At 38.2% G+C, this 16,712-nt stretch overlaps 1 pseudogene across 1 annotated transcript; it reads right to left on the bottom strand.

The window, feature by feature from the left end:
- Positions 1-15,070: 15,070 nt before the first annotated feature.
- LOC307102082 (large ribosomal subunit protein eL21-like) lies at positions 15,071-15,790 on the bottom strand (annotated as a pseudogene). The gene is made up of 2 exons: positions 15,587-15,790; positions 15,071-15,344 (listed from the first exon to the last, which is right to left on the bottom strand). The product of its transcript is annotated as a large ribosomal subunit protein eL21-like (transcript).
- Positions 15,791-16,712: the final 922 nt, after the last annotated feature.

Below are 16,712 nucleotides of genomic sequence, written 5' to 3'. Positions count from 1 at the left end.
TAGACTCATAGATATAGAGAACAAACTTATGGTTGCCAGAGGAAAAGTGGGTAGAGGGAATGAGTTTAAAAAGTGAAGGGGAGCCGAAACCAGTTTGGCTCAGTGGATAGAGCGTCGGCCTGAGGACTGAAAGGTCCCAGGTTCGATTCCGGTCAAGGGCATGTACCTTGGTTCCGGGCACATCCCCAGTGGGGGGTGTGCAAGAGGCAGCTAATCGATGTTTCTCTCTCATCGATGTTTCTAACTCTCTATCCCTCTCTCTTCCTCTCTGTAAAAAATCAATAAAATATATTTTTTTTAAAAAGTGAAGGGGAATAAGAGGTACAAAATATCAGTTATAAAATAAGTAAGGATGTAGTGTACAGCACAGGGAATGTAATCAACAATATCATAATAACTTTGCATGGTTGACAGATGGTTATTATATTATACTAGAGGCACATTGCAGGAAGATTCCTGGAAGAACAGGGCTTCTGGCAGGCTTCCCTCCGGTCACCGCCACACCTCCCGCCCCCCACGCTTTCCCTCCCACCACCTCTGCCCCCCACCCCATGCTTTCCCTCCTGCCGCGCCCCCCACGCTTTCCCTCCCGCAGCCGACACCCCCCCATGCTTTCCCTCCTGCTGCAACCACCCCCCAACCCCACCCCACCTCCGTGCTTTCCCTCCCACCACCACCACCGCCTCACTTTCCGCTTTCCCTCCCTCTTCCTTCTATGCTGTCTTCAGTCTTCACTCCCGCAGCATATGCAAATTAACCACCATCTTTGTTAGGTTAATTTGCATACTTGCTCTGATTGGCTGGTTGGTGTAGCGGAGTGATGGTTAATTTGCATGTTTCTCTTTTATTAGTGTAGATTATAAAGTATATAATATAATATTGAATCCCTGTGTTTTATACCTGAAACTAATATAATATTGTATGCCAACTATACTTTAATATAAATTTTTTTAAAAAATACAACACAAAGCAATCCGAAAAAAACCTAAAAATGGCTACCAGTAATAATAAAAATTATTGATTTTGTTTTACTAATCAAGGAAAAAACAACAAAAGAAAAACTAAAATAAAATCATGTCCATAGTCAAAAGAAATTACTTATAAGATTTTAATCTGTATATGCTTTATCTGGTGTTTAAACAGAAATTTTCTTCCAAATAAAAATAGATGGCACTCAAAAAAAGTGGCTAGTCAAAACTGAGTTTTGCTTTAAGTGAAAAAGATCTACCAAGTTGTAATGACTTAGCACATACATGCATACCCACAAAATAATAATTTATACATTGATAGCATATTGCAATGGTAATATTTTATATACATTGAATTAAATAATCTATAATATTGAAATTAACTTAACCTGCTTGTTTTTACTTATTTTAATGTGGTTATTAAAAATATATGTCTAGCTTGCTGTAGTTCTATATATATAATTCTACTGTATATTACTTGTCTCAAATAATGAGGAAGTCACTTGTGAGAGATGGGCTTGTGGAGAAGTTGTAGGGAGAGAAAATAAAGCCTCAATAGGAAAGTTTGTGGTGCTCTTTGGCATTCCAATTCCAGCAGAAAAGCGCCTGGGGTAGATTTTTCTTTTTTTTTATATCACAGTCAAGTTGAAGGCATGGGTACTCTAAGTCTCATCCTGTTATGGGTACACTTGATCAGTGTGAATCACGGAATTAAAAAAAGTTCTCCCTATTATTACAATTGAGCTATAACTACACACCTGTATAGCTTCAAAAAGCAAATTTTACTTCCCACAGATAATATGCTATAAACCAAGTGCCACACACTCAAATGCTTATTGGGGTTGGATGGGTAACTTAAATGAGTCAGTGGACCAGGTGAGGTCCTTGGTAAACCGGAGAACACATTTTGCATTGGAAGCAAGCAGCTGGTGCACAGCTCCAGCCAACTGTCTCCATGTGAGAATGTTGGCCCTGTTGTTGCCTGATCTTCTGATATTTTTAGAGAAACTAGAAATCCAAATTTTTATGTGACCTTTCATCCTTTAATCTTTTAAATAATAATGGCTGCCACATACAACCCCTATCGGATCCCTTTATACTTTGGCTTATAAATCTGTAATCTGTGGCCTAAATTTAGAGAAAAAGAATGATTTTCTAAATAGTTTCATAATTTCTCAATTTGCAACAAAGCTTCACTCACGATGGAATCAGTGTAAATATAAGGGTGTAGGGCATGTGTCTTTCCTTCATCTTTAACTCCTTTTAGACTTGGACATTTTAAGAACAGTTAGACATCAATAAGTGGTAGTTTGTTACAGTTATATATTTTCTAAGTATTAATTTTCATACATAAAATATTTCAGGCATTCAACAAAATTAGAGGAAATAATGAATGATCAGTACTCATCACCCCGTATAAGACATACATCTTGACAAATGAGTAAATTGGTACAACCCTACAAAGATCATTTGGTAATATTTATGAAAATTAGAATGTTTCTGTTCTTTGTTACCACAATTTCACTCTCTGAGCCTCTCCTCAATAACATTCAATGACACTAAGCACTACTTCTGCCCTAAGTTATTAGTATCCTGAATTTTAGTGTTCAAAATTCCAAGATTATGCCTTTATATTTTTGATATATATCCATAAACAATGTAATATATTTATATTTTAATATTTGAGATATGTTACATGATAAAATTTCTTCAGAAAATTTTCTTCTAAGGGTCCTGTGTCTCTTCTCATCTGGTTGTGTTGTATGTACCATTTCTGCACTTCATCTCCCCGCTGAAACTATTGATTTTGGTCCTCAACATTATGTTTTGTGAGATTTATCTATTTGTTGCATGCATGTCTAGGTCATTTAACAGCGATAGAGAATTCCACTATAGGAATAAAATAATGTTTGTAGCCATTCGTCTGTGAAGGACCTGTAAGCCTTTCCAATTCTTCTTCACTACAAACAATCCTAAAACAGTCTTTTACACCCTTCCTTCTGCACAAATGGCAGATTTTTTAAGGCAATGATACTCAAAGTGAGTTCCCAGACCAGCAGCACTGGCATTACCTGGGAACATGTTGGGAATGCAATTTCTTGGGTCCTACCATAATGGAATTGGAAATTCTGGGGAGAGAGCTGAGCGATCTGTTTTAAAATGCCCTGCTCATGATTCTGCCTCGCATTCAATTTTAAGAATCACAGCTCGGAGGTATAAACCTAGGAGTTGTGTTGCTGGCTCATGGAGTATATTTATATTATTTATCTTTTATAATTGAAACTTTGTAGTCCTGAGCAGAGGCCAGGGTCGGCCAGGGTGAGTGGGAAGCTTGGCTTCCTCCAACGCTGGGGACAACCCAAGCCTCCTGCTTGCTCCAGCTCCGTGGCTGCCGCCATCTTGGTTGGGTTAATTTGCATACTCGCTCTGATGGGCTGGTGTGCATAGCGGAGGTACGGTCAATTTGCATGTTTCTCTTTTATTAGATTGGATAGCCATTCTGACAGGTGTGAGATGGTACCACATTGTCATTTTGATTTGCATCTCTCAGATGATTAGTGACTTTGAGCATGTTTTCGTATGTCTCTTGGCCTTCCTTCTGTCTTCTTTCAAAAAGTATCTATTTAGGTCCATTGCCCATTTTTTATTGGGTTGTTTATCTTCCTTTTGTTAAGTTGTATTGTTCTAATTCTTTCTAGCTCTGTCACAAAATAGCATCCTATGACATGGAGCACCTCCTTCAGGTCTTTGTTCAAACATCAGTTTCTCGGAGAAACCTGTGCCCTGGTCAATTTATTTGAAACTGATACTTATTTTTCACTCCCAATTCAGGGATCACCAGTTTCCCTTTTCTTTTAAAGAGAGATGTGTGTATCTTCATTCATGTATATTGCATTAAAAACAAATTCAATTTTTAATAAAAATCATTTCCATGTGAAGATATAAATACACACATTTACTAAATAGAAGCTTCATGAGAGTAGGATGTTTTGTTTGTTTTTCATTTTTTGTCCACTGCTATATTTCCAAGTATCTAGAACAATGTCTGGTACATAGAAGAATTCAATGAGTATTTTTAAATGAAAAAATATACTTTTTCATGGAACTCAAGAAGGCTTAGAATGTCAAACTGTAAACCCAATCAGATTATATTTTCAGGTGAAATGAAAAGACTGAGCTGAAATTTGTAACTTGAAAAGTTTACATTTTATAATTTATTTGATAACTATCCACTTTTTACAGAAATGTTAATGAGAAAGCCAGTTCCAAAATTGGACCAGCCTAGAAGTACAAGAAAAAGGGGCCATTAGAGGAAGAGCAAGGGTGAAGATCAACAACAAAAGCAATATGAATGAATGTCCATGATCATCAACTGAAATATCAACAGTGTGTTAAGTACTTTGTTGAGAATTCCATTTTTCTAAATGTCCTCATCTAGACAAAAATATATTCACCATGTGTTTACATATGAGTACGCTATAGCTCATTTTTAGTTTTAGCTGGAGATATTTGAGAAAGGGGGATGTTCCAGCATGTTTGAAGACCTCATTGAGGGATGTCCTCCCCTGGAATCCTGAATCACTATTTTTATTAAGAGAGTTTCACTCAGTTCTGATCTGAGTTGTAAGTCAAGTTAACAAAAGCTTGATTCCCTCCTGAAGATTTGCTAACTTCTCTCTCGCTAGATGGCTTTTAGAACCTGGGTGACCTTCCTATGCTGATCTTTGATGATCCTCAGATGCATTGCTGCCTTGCTCTTTAGCCTTCTTTTGTGCTGTCTGTCATCCTGCTAAAGGGGATTCTCCACAGATCCATCCCTAAACAAATATCTTTTAATAATTGCATCCAGAAATAGAATTGAAATACTATTTATGAGAACAATTAAGCAAAAACTTCATAAAATAGAAACCTAAAAAATGCACACTTTGTATATAACAATCTTTTTTGTTGTTATTGTTTTAATAATTGACCCATCTGCCTTATCAATTGTGAGTCATGATTGTCACCTGTGTATGTATAGTGCCTGGCCAAGTTCCTTGTTATATAGTTATTGTTTTTAATATCATGCCTCATTAAAGAAAACAATGTTTTATAACTGGGCCAGCTTATATATATGATTAATGAATGTGAAATATATATAAACATATGTTTTGAATATAATTAATGAATGCTTGTTGACTGATAGAATTAATAGTTATTTTATAAAGTTGTTCTTTTTCTCTTACAACCCAGTTGCCTCTTCTTTTTCAGCTTTCAGGTGTCACTCCTCACTTTACCACAAACAGCATCAGTAACTGGATGTCTGGTCTTGGAATACTTTCTCCTCCCTAGATGTCTCTAGAATCACTGAGGAACGTTGACAGGTTCCAGAATAATTCTAGTTATCACTGCTACCCAATGTTTTGTTTCTTATGGCAGACTTTGTCTACTCTCTCCTCTGGATCTTCTCGGACTGTCTATATACTAGTTGTACCAGTTAATAATGCGGATTTTTTTCAATAGATGGAGTTACACATATGTTGATATATATGCTATTTGATATGTATGCTATTTTGTTGTATTGATAGCAGGCTTCAAAACTTCATATGTCAAATTTTCTGAAGGTGTTAACATCATAGATATTTTATGCTTAAAAATGTCAAATTTTGTGCCAAAAAAAAGAGCATTTGCGGGAAGACTTAATTCATTACTTTATTTTGAAGAAAAGTGCTGCTGAATACTTTGGGAAGCTTATGGTGAACATGCTCCATCTCAAGATACTTGTGAATGCTGGTTTAAACACTTTAAAAGTGATGATTTCAATGTAAAAGACAAAGAATGTCCATGTCAATTTGAACCACGCTTTGATCGTAATTTTGCTTCATAATAACGCACCATCACACACTTCAAAACCAGTTAAAGACACATTAGAAGATCTTGCCTGGGAAGTATTAACCCACCCGCCATATTCACCAGACCTTGCTCCTTCAGATTACCACTTGTTCCAATTGATGGCACATGTACTTTCTGAGAAGCACTTCAAAACGTAGGAAGAGTTGAAAATTGGGTCTCTGAATGGTTTGCCTCAAAACAAGAAAAGTCCTATTGGGATGGTATCCACAAATTACCTGAAAGATGGGGGAAATGTGTAGCTAGCAATGGACATTACTTTGAATAAAGCATTTTTGATGTTTCTCTTGAAATTATTGTGTTTTCTTTTATTACAAAATCCACCATTATTAACCGGTACACCTAGTACTTGTTCCCTTAAGCAGTTGCTGCTCTCCACTTTGGTACTTCACTCAAAGCAACTCCCCACAGCACAGCTAAGACCAGCCAACATGATTTAACAAAATTTTACTGAAGGTTTGGGTAGGAAAAAAAGAATACAGTGATACCACACTTGAAACTGGATTACACATATAAAATCTCTCAGAATTCTTAGGCCAGGCTACTTCACAGGTACTCTTAGACAATTCTCAACTGATCTAGCTTCCACCCAACTATCATATTACAAGGACCAGCACATCTCACTCCCTATATTTTCCTACCAGGGAATCCAGACAACCACTCTCAGATGACCCCCAAAAATGTATGTGGGGATATTTCTGGCAACTCTTTCCAGAGTAAAAATAACCTTCTACAAGTATTATTCTCCAAAGAATAGGATTTTATTGTCTTAAACCCTCCATTCCAGAATAGAATATTGTTTCTACCTTTATATAACCTAAAGGGCAATTAACAACAAAAGAAAACCCCACCCCCCACCCCAAAGAATGTATTACTCTCCTATGAGAAAAACTGCTTCTAGTTTTGAATAACATGGATTTTTATTCTATACCCCCACACACACACTCATACCCACATATACAGTATATTAAAGCCATTGATATGAACAAAGGATAAAGACTGGTTTATTGTACACCTAGATCAATAATATACAGTTTGATCATGTGGGGCATGCCCTTACAATCTATTAAGATATATTTTAGTCATGTTTTTTAAATACTAGTATAAGTAGCAAATCCTCTTAAAGAAATCAAAGCATTATATAATTTTAACTGAGGTTGGGAGTTTAGAGGCAATTCACATTCAAGAATTTTAGATTTCCCATCTAAACCCAATCTTAGGGAATTAAAATTCATTGGCTCAGAGGAGTCTAGCAAGCCACACAGAAATCTTTTCAATTTAGAATGGCTGTCCTAAGAATAGGACTGCCTCTTACAGAGGACAATTTAGAATTTAAAAAATATCATTGGCTTTTGGCAAAGTCTTATTTCTAAGAAAAGAAAAGTGAAATAGCTTGAATGTGTGTATGCATGTGTTTTAAAAGTAATGCTGATGAGCCAAAAAGTTAATTTATCATAAATATTTTGAATAATTTTTCCTACTCAGATTTTGTTTAAAAGGAAAATACATTTTTAAATAGTCTTTCATGACATTTGAAAGAGAAGTTTTAAACCATTCTCCTGTGTTTATTCTGTTTAATCAACTATGCTTTTCCATTTATACTCTAATCTAAATGTTCATGCATTAAATCTTAATAGCAATTTCTAAATAATTGTGTGACATGAAACCCGTCCTGACCACTTTAGCAAGGCAGAGATAAGTTTCAAATAAAAGAGGATAAAAGTTGGAGGAGGAAGAATATTTTGTGAAGGTATCATTAACTTGGATTTTTCTATATAGGAGTCACTTTTTCCCCCCTCTTTGGATATAAAAGAAGTGAGTTAGAGGTTTGAGATTCTCCTTCCTATGGGAATTTGAGTACAACTTTATTTTCACTGCGATTTAGAGATACCAAAAAGAAAGACTGATGACTGTTAACAAAGAGATGGTAGCTAAGTATGAAAGCCAGAGAACTGCTCTGCTCTGTCAGGCTGTGGTAACTTTCACTGAGCCCCTTATCACCTGTGTTGGGAGGATGGACACAGCAGAATGGCAGATGTGGGAGTTGCACCATTCCAAAGATGTTTCAAAACTCAGCCATAGTTGTCCTGTTGAGTGAAGGCCATGGCCCTGATGGATAAAACCTGAGACCCTGAAACATAAAGTATAGACATCTGGATGGATTCCCTTGAGGACGTGGACTCTGCAACTCTCCCTGAACCCTCTTGGCTTGTAGAAGAAGTAGCTCATCCTTCTTAGGCAAGAGCTAGGATATGCTGCAGAAGCTTCCCTATGAAGCAACAGGGTGTCCCTGAGAATTTGCTCCAACGTCCTTTCATGGCGGCTAGGATGAAAATTAGGATCCACACAGCTGGCATGGCTAAGTGTTTGAGCATTGACCTATGAACCCGGAGATCATGGTTTGATTCCCAGTTAGGGCATATGCCCGGTTTCAGGCTCAACCCCCAGGGGAGCAGTGTGCAGGAGATGGCCGATCAATGATTCTCTCTCATCATTGATGTTTCTCTCACTCTCTCTCCCTTTCTCTCTGAAATCAATAAAAAATATATAAATAACAAAAATAGAAAACTAGGATTCAATTGCAGCATATTCTGACAGGGGACATGCTAGGCCTCAGAAGAAAAGAAAACATAGCTAGATGATGATAGATAGATAGATGATAGATAGATATATAGATAGATAGATAGATAGATAGATAGATAGATAGATAGATAGATAGATGACAGACTGATAGATATGCAAGAATGTAACAGTGAGTCCTGTGAATACTCCTGGGATTGGATTCTGATGGTGCTTGATAAAGGGAGATAGAATATAAAACTAAATAAGCAAGAATTTCTTACTTAAGGGAATTTTTTTGAGACATGGAACTTAATGCCCTAGCTAGGATCTCTGAAGATGAGGCAAACTCACTGCCAGCTCTTAAAAGTCAGGAAAACATGATAGTAAAACTCTAAGCAAAATAAAAATGCCTGAATTGTTCTGGAAGATTATGTAGGAAGGGGGAAAAGGCTGAGATAAATGGAAATGCTGCAATAAATATCTTCTGCAAGGCTGGAAAGTCATCTGAGGATTATGTTCCAATAGAGGCCCAATGCATGAAGATTCATGCAAGAATGGGCCTTCCTTCCAGCGGCTGCTGGCAGCGCATTCACTCTGGCCGGAGACGCCTTTCTGCCTTCCCAGACTGCCCAGAGGCCCGGAGCAGCTGGGATGGTGCCATGGTGACGACACAAGCGTCCCACCCCGCCCCCAGCCGCTCAGCGCCTGTGTATGCAAATTAACCCACCATCTTTGTTGAGTTAATTTGCATAATCACTCCTGATTGGCTGTCGTGAAGGTATGGTCAATTAGCATGTTACTCTTTTATTAGGTAGATGAAAGGGCTCAGAGGACCACGCATTCCCCAAGGCCATCAGCCAGGCACTGGCATGAGGGCACAGACATCACTAAGAAGTTTGGTGGTTCTCCTCTACAAGCTGGAAATGACAGGAGAGGAGACATTCACAGGGCTGGGCTCATTAACATCCATAAGGATGCTGTTGGGGCTCCCATATCCCAATAATAGAGACCAGGTGGCAGGGCTTAACTACAAAAAGCTATGAGGCTGCAATTACAAGGATGACCAGAAAGGTCAGAGAATGAGCTGAGGAGGAGCCAGGCAGGCTTGACCCCAAAAGAACTATATATATGATTAATAAAGTATGGTATCCCTATGAGAAAAAGGGCACCCAGCAAAGTTTCTGCTCAAAATCAATAACAACAACTAAAGACCAACAATGGAGGGATAGGAAGCTGAAGAAAATTGCCCAAATAAAATTTCACAACTCTGCTTGGTTATCAGATCTGAGATGATTTTCATATTTAAAATCCATTGTCTGGGTTCTAGGGATACTTAGGAGGAAAGATCCTCTAAAATCATGGCAAGTATATCTGCTGTGGTAATTCCATAAGTGAAAGTTCCTTTCCTAAAGGGGCCTATGGTTAGTCACTCAGGTGAACCACCAGACATTTCAAGAACTCTGGGATACTGAACACCAGTTAACTTGCTGTCTTCAACCCTATGCAGCCCCGGAATCCAGCAATTATCTCAAGGAGAAAATCAGCCACATAATTGCTGCATTACAAATCTAAGTCTCTTCGTTTAGTCCCTGCAGTGTTCATTTTCTCAGCAGCCTCTGATATTGACAAACACATCATCATTGTATCTGGCTCTCCTAGTTGTTCTTAATAAGAGTCCTGGTCCACCACAAGTTATTCCATCCCCTTTACGATGAAGTCTCATTCAGCATTTTACCATCTTCTGGAATAGTGTAATTATTCTTCTATTATTCTCCTTTTCAACAAATAACTACTCAATGGCTAGCATAGCACAGTATAAGATTAAAATCAGGATAAATATTAAAAATCTACCATATAGAAAAAAGAAGGAAATATTTGGTATTTCTGGATATCATGTCCCCAGTGCCCTTTATACTCCAAATCCAGACAATACTTCCTTCTCCTCCTCCCTCATCTCAGTAGTCACAGCCTAATCCCTACAATTTGCTTTAAGACTATCAAGTTTAATTCTATTATTTCTGTTATCTATGTTCACATCAGTCACAAGAAGCCCTTGACTCCTACGTTATTACCCATCTCTGAGACCCCAAACCCATGCTCTGTTTATCCCCTAACCTAACCTCATCTCCTGTCATTCTTCAATTCTTGAAATTCTACTAGGCCCTCTGAACTAAATGGTTAGTCATCATAAAAATACCCTATATCTTCAAATACAGTAAGTCCTCAATTAAAGGTGTCAATAGGTTCTTGGAACTGCAGAAAAATGGCGTATAACAAAATCAATTTTGTCATAGGCTAATGGATATAAAGAAGAGTTCAGTTCCTACAGCATCTCATCCACCTTATAATAAAACGACGCTGAAGGAAACATTATCTGAGGACCTACTATGTGTCAGTGAGGTTTCCCTTCACCTTTTTACTCCAACAGTGAAATGCCTCTTCCCTGGGGACACAGATTCCCACTCAGACCCCTAACAGTAGCTGGTTAACGGTAGCTGGTTTCTGTTCCCACAGTCCTAGTACCCCCAAGTGTGGAGGGCGGTGGGTGCTCTGCCAATGGCAATTTTTGCCCATTCTCCCTCTCTCTTCCCTAAACCCACCCAAATTAGAATTTCATGACATCAGCTTATGCAACTTCCTCCTCTCCTCATTACAGTCATCTCAGTTCCTGACAGTTACTGACCCATTTCTCTGCTCCTACTGAAATATAAGATCTTATGTGTGAGGCATCCCACATCCCTGTGTTTTAAACTGCACACACACGCACAGACACACACTAGCACTCCATGCTCCTTTAGCTTGACTCATCGTTGTTATCCCTATTTGACATTGTATCCATTTAATTTTTTGTTTATTCTCTCTTTCTACTGTAGAATGTACCATACTATGAGCAAAGAATTTCTGTCTTGTTTACTATTATATGTCCTGTATTTAGAACCAGAACTAACACATGGTAGGCACTTGAGAAAATTTAATTATTGATAAAAGGAATTAACAAATCCTTAGAGATATAAAGCCATTTTGGGTGTATCCAAAGAGAGATACACCACTGGTAAGCCTAGTAGTGAACAGATGAATTTGACATGATGTACATATTTAAATTAAAAAAAAATTTCTCAGATCATATTTTCCCAGGGAAGCCTTTTGAGAGGGGGTATGCTCTCTCTTTTTTAAATAGATGGGTCTCATAGACAAGCTGATAAGTTGCAGCTTTACAATTCTAACTACAAACTAATGTTGTCTATTCAGTTTGCATGTGTTTGTATTCATTAAAAAGCTCTCTCTTCATCTGTAAATGTTAAGTTATTTTTCATTCATTCAGCAGCTATTTATTCTCCAGGCACTGTGCTCGTTGTTGGGGACAGAGGGTTTCTGCTCTCAGGAAACTTACAATTAATTGTGTTCTTTCTTCAGTGTCTAACAGCACCTTTTAACCACAGCGTTACCAATGTCACGTGAAGTTACGTGGTTATTTGTGGAAATCCTGACACATATGTCCTTGGCTTTAGGTGCTTAGGGTCTAGCCTAAAATAAACACCCCAAAACATAACCTAATGTAAATGCATTTGACAAGGATGGCCTGAATTCTATTTCCCATGATGTGATTAACCTTTGTAGGAGATCAGAGTGTCTCCCTGGCCTCAGTTTCTTTATCTATAAGAAAAAGTTAACAATCCCTATTCGATGTAAACATCACTATGAGGATGACATAATAGTTGATAAAATGTTTTTGAAAACTTAATGTACTGCTTACATTATTATCTCAATTGGGAGATGACACTGTGTGACGTGACAAAGGCCAAGCTTTGGAAGGAGACAGGTTGAGGGCCAAATCCTAACCTTAGGACTCAACAGCAGATGGAAACAAAGACATTTAATTTATAAAGTTAACGTGGGAATTAGGATTGACATATTTTAAAAGCACAGCACCTAGCACAGGATGGAGAACACAGTAAATGCCATTGTCAGCTCTTTATTTACTATCAGATTTTCTCCCACGTTTTTTCACATACCTCAATTTTTAAACCTGTAGAATGGGGGAAATATATTATATTGGACTCTTTCAAAACACTTCTTCAGAAGCACTGCATTATCAACAGATTGTAATTCCCAGGCAAAAGTCACTATTATCCCATCCTGGAGGGCAGCGTTTTGATGTTTTTTATTAGATTTCTGCATGGTCAACACTGAAGGGAGAGACAGAAAAATCACATTCAGGAAAAGCTCTTCAGGGCAGAACACCAGAGGAAAATAAGAATAATGAGGAAATACAAAGTGTAAAGTAAACCACGGCAAAGGGCCAAGAATATTCATGCAAAGGGAGGCTGGAGACAATCAGCTCTCACGTCCCTCCAGCTTCCAGCTCCTTTCAAAAGGCAGGAGACAAAGAACACTCTGCTCCGGCAGTTTTGAAAAGTCAAAGTCAAACAAGCCCCCTCACTTCCACTGTCCTTAAAGGACGTGCCTTCACACTTCACTGTTGGCCTCAGATCACCGGCTCTGTGGACATCCTCTAGTCACACAGTGGAGCTGTTTACACTTGGTGGAAAGTTCAACTCTATTCTTCATTCATCTAGTGTCAAGGTTATTCTCCTAAGCAAATGAAAGTCGAATAATGAAATTTTCAGGTCATTTTTTTTTTCACAGCTGGGTTGTGTAGGCTTTGTGCCTTCACTGGAAATTCCCAGAACTAGGAGGGTTCTCTCTTTCTTTCTCACCTAAAATAAAAGCTTTATATAATAACAGCTAGGAATTAGCTGATGTTTTGGCACACTCTGAACCTGTGTTATAACATTATTGTATTCTGCCTCTACACGAGTGATTCTTTATATATTTTTAAGGCCTGGAACCAATACTCTGTTCCCAGACCTATCATTTAATGCTTTAGAAACAAAGTGACCTACTTTATAAACCAATAGACAAACTCAGTTGCATCACCTACTTGAGAATTTGTTAATTTCATGGCACTTCACCTTTAAACCAATGTGTGAAGATTTAGGTCACATTTTGATAATCCAACCCACAGAAGCCTAACTTCTTTTTATTCTCTGGTTATATCTGAACATTCACGAGTATAATAAGGAGTCATACTATTCTATATCATGAGCTCAAAATGTAATTCATTGTTGTAAAACTAAAATTTTACTGATGCTCTTCTGAATTATATAATCACCTTGAAACAGTACCACAAAAAAGGATCAGAAACATAGCTGACAGATTAGGTAGATAGATGATAGATAGATAAATAGATTAGATATATGATAGATAGATAATTAGATAGATATATAGTCAGGGAAATAGGTAGATAAAAATATTTTTAATATTGCAAAAAGATGGCCCATTCCCTGCTCAAGGCCAGCAGTTTATGATCACAAGAAGTGGGAACTATTGATTCCTGATACATGGCATTTGGTATTGGTCAGTAGGTAAGTTTTGATATTTAAGTTTGGTTTTGTTCTTTGCCTGGTTACTTTAGGGGTTTGCCCATACACTAGTCATTTGCTGCCAGTCAGATGCTTACTTGTCTTAGTTGGTTGATTCAGAGTTAAACAAACAGGTTTCCCTGCTGTCTTCCACCTCTTGCCCTGTCTTTGTGGTCCAGTGACCTTTGAGCCAATCAATCTTTCCTTCAGAGTCATGGCTTTCTATATCTAGTTACCATATTTAAAACCTATGTACATACTTTGGGGCAAGATAAAGTTTTCTAAAAAAGGGGTGCTCATGAAATGTTTTCTCGGTGGGACAGAGGGAAGGCTATGATTTTCTAGCCAGTACAGAAGCATCACAAGTAATGGAGACTTTTCCTCTGCTGGTTTCAGAGAGTAAGACTAAGGATCTGAGTTTCCTTTGTCTGGCTGTGATCACTCACATACTGTTAATGGCCTGAGGCACTCATACATTTCAGGGAGCTCTCCAGCCTTCTCTTGAACTAATTCCTTCCAGAGCCTCCGTTCAAGTGTGACTCATCACTTTATAAAGCCACTGCCTCTCTCCACTTCTCCTGCCAAATGTGGAGGGCACGTCTTTCCCACTGGATTCCTGCCATTTCTTTCATACATTTGACGTAATCCTTTTCCCCATTGTTTTTGTGCTCAGGCTGTGCAGAACTGCAGGCAAAAACAGTAGAACAGAATCTCAAAAACCTAGAAGACAATGCTAACATGTTTTCTGTTATCCTGGGGTATTCTTTGGTCATGAAAATATCTATCAGTTTTTGATTAGGGAGTTTCAGTTTAGTTCTGTTTCTGTATGTATTTGTTTTGGTGGAAGAGTAGGGTGTTATATGACTTCATAGGGTTTAGAAAAGAAGAAGAAATTAGAGGAGATGTTAACAATATAATAAGATATGCCCAGCTGACATGGCTTAGTGGTTGAGTGTTGACCTATGTACCAGAAGGTCACAGTTTGATTCCTGGTCATGGCATATGCCTAGGTTGCAGGCTCAATCCCCAGTGTGGAGCATTCAGGAGGCAGCCAATCAATGATTCTCTCTCATCATTGATGTTTCCATCTCTCTCTCCCTCTCCATTCCTCTCTGAAAGCAATAAAAATATATTAACATGTATATAACAAAAGATATGCTGAAAAAGTAAAGAAAATTTTAGTTTTATTTTAACAGTACAGAGGTCTTTTATTTTAATTTTTTACACCTACATTGCCATGAATTTGTAGGGAATGGGTTCCAGCAGTTCAGGCTCCTTCCCATTGGTTCTCACAAAGTGTGCTTCTCTGGGTGGAGCAGGCTGGCGCATGAGATGAACCCACATACCTTTCTCTCTGGCTTATTTTTCTGATCATTTTCCTTCACACATTTCAGGAAGCTATCTCAGTTCTTAGAGTACGTAATAAGCTCAACACGTACATTAATTCTCTTGGCAAGAATCTTGCCCTTAACTTTTTTGTCTACAGCAATGCCATCACATGCTGGGTGACACTGTAGACCAGTGATGGGCAACCTTTTGAGCTTGGTGTGTCAAACTTTGCCAAAAAACTGAACATAGCTCGGGTAGTGTGTCACTTTGAGGAAAAAACTAACTCCAAGACTCTAGTCGCAAATGTTTCATCCTCAGGAGCAGCAAATGTTTCATCCTCGGCATGCGGCCGCGTGTCATCAGAAATGGCTATGCGTGTCAGTGCTGACACGCGTGTCATAGGTTCGCCATCACTGCTGTAGACTCTTCCAGTTTTGCCATATAATGTCTGTGAGGCCTTTCTTTTTTATCAGTGCCCATTCCCTTGATGTCAACAATATCACCTTTCTTGTAGATCGGCATGCACTAGTACGTGGCCAAGGGAACAACTCCATGCTTTCTAAAAGGCCTACAGAACATGCAGTGGGTGCCTCTCCTATTTCCCTTTGTGTTAGTCATTTTGGCAAATTATTGGAAGAGGGCAATTCTGGCCGGAAAGAAAAACATTTTAATCAAAAAATAATTGAACATTTTAGTCAAATTTACCATCTAAGCAGACTCTAGGCCTTATTAGAGATTTCATGGCAACAGAAATACTCATCACATCCAACTCTGCCTGAACTTCCATCCATTAATTATCCTCACTCTTCTCAGTAGTGACAACTCTTTCCTTTCATCTGGCATCTTTCCCTTAATCTATAAACAGGCTCAAGTCTCTCCCATTTTAGGAAGAAGTACTCCCTCAACGCTGCCTCCAGTCTAGCACCTTCTCTGTTTTAGATGTTTCATAGTAGCTCAACTTCTGGAATTAGCAATCTATATAAACTATCTCTACTTTCTAATATTTAGTTCTTACCCTTATTGATTACTATCCCTCCATCATTGCTATTCCAAAGTGAACTTCTACATTGCTAATTCCAATTTTATCAGTCAGTACTCCTGGATACAAGTGACTGAAAAGTCAATTCAAGCTGGGTTAAAGAAAAGTTATTCGTATTATTATGGTCATTATTATTATTTAGCTCATTTACCGAAAAGAGTCTGTAGAGCTAACTTCAGGTCCAGCTAACCCAGGACTCACTGTCACATTTCTGACTCCGTTCCCCTCTATTATGGCTTTCTTTCTTGGCCAGTCCCTGCTTTATGGTGGCAAAGGTGACATGGACCTCTAGACTCATATTCTCAATGCTCTAAATCTAGCAGGAGGGGGCGGGGGAGAGAAAGTTTGTTTTATTGTATCTCCCATGTAACTTTCAGGGTTAACTTCGGTAGACTCAGAGTAAGTTACATACCCACTGCTAAATCAAGCAGTCCAAGGGGCTGCAACATTATGATAGATTAAGGCCTGTGTCATATTAACTTTGGAATCAAACATGACTTT

Source organism: Cnephaeus nilssonii (genome assembly GCF_951640355.1).
Source record: "Cnephaeus nilssonii genome assembly, chromosome: 6".
Taxonomy (NCBI): Eukaryota; Metazoa; Chordata; class Mammalia; order Chiroptera; family Vespertilionidae; genus Cnephaeus; species Cnephaeus nilssonii.
This window is presented reverse-complemented; position numbering and strand designations above follow the sequence as displayed.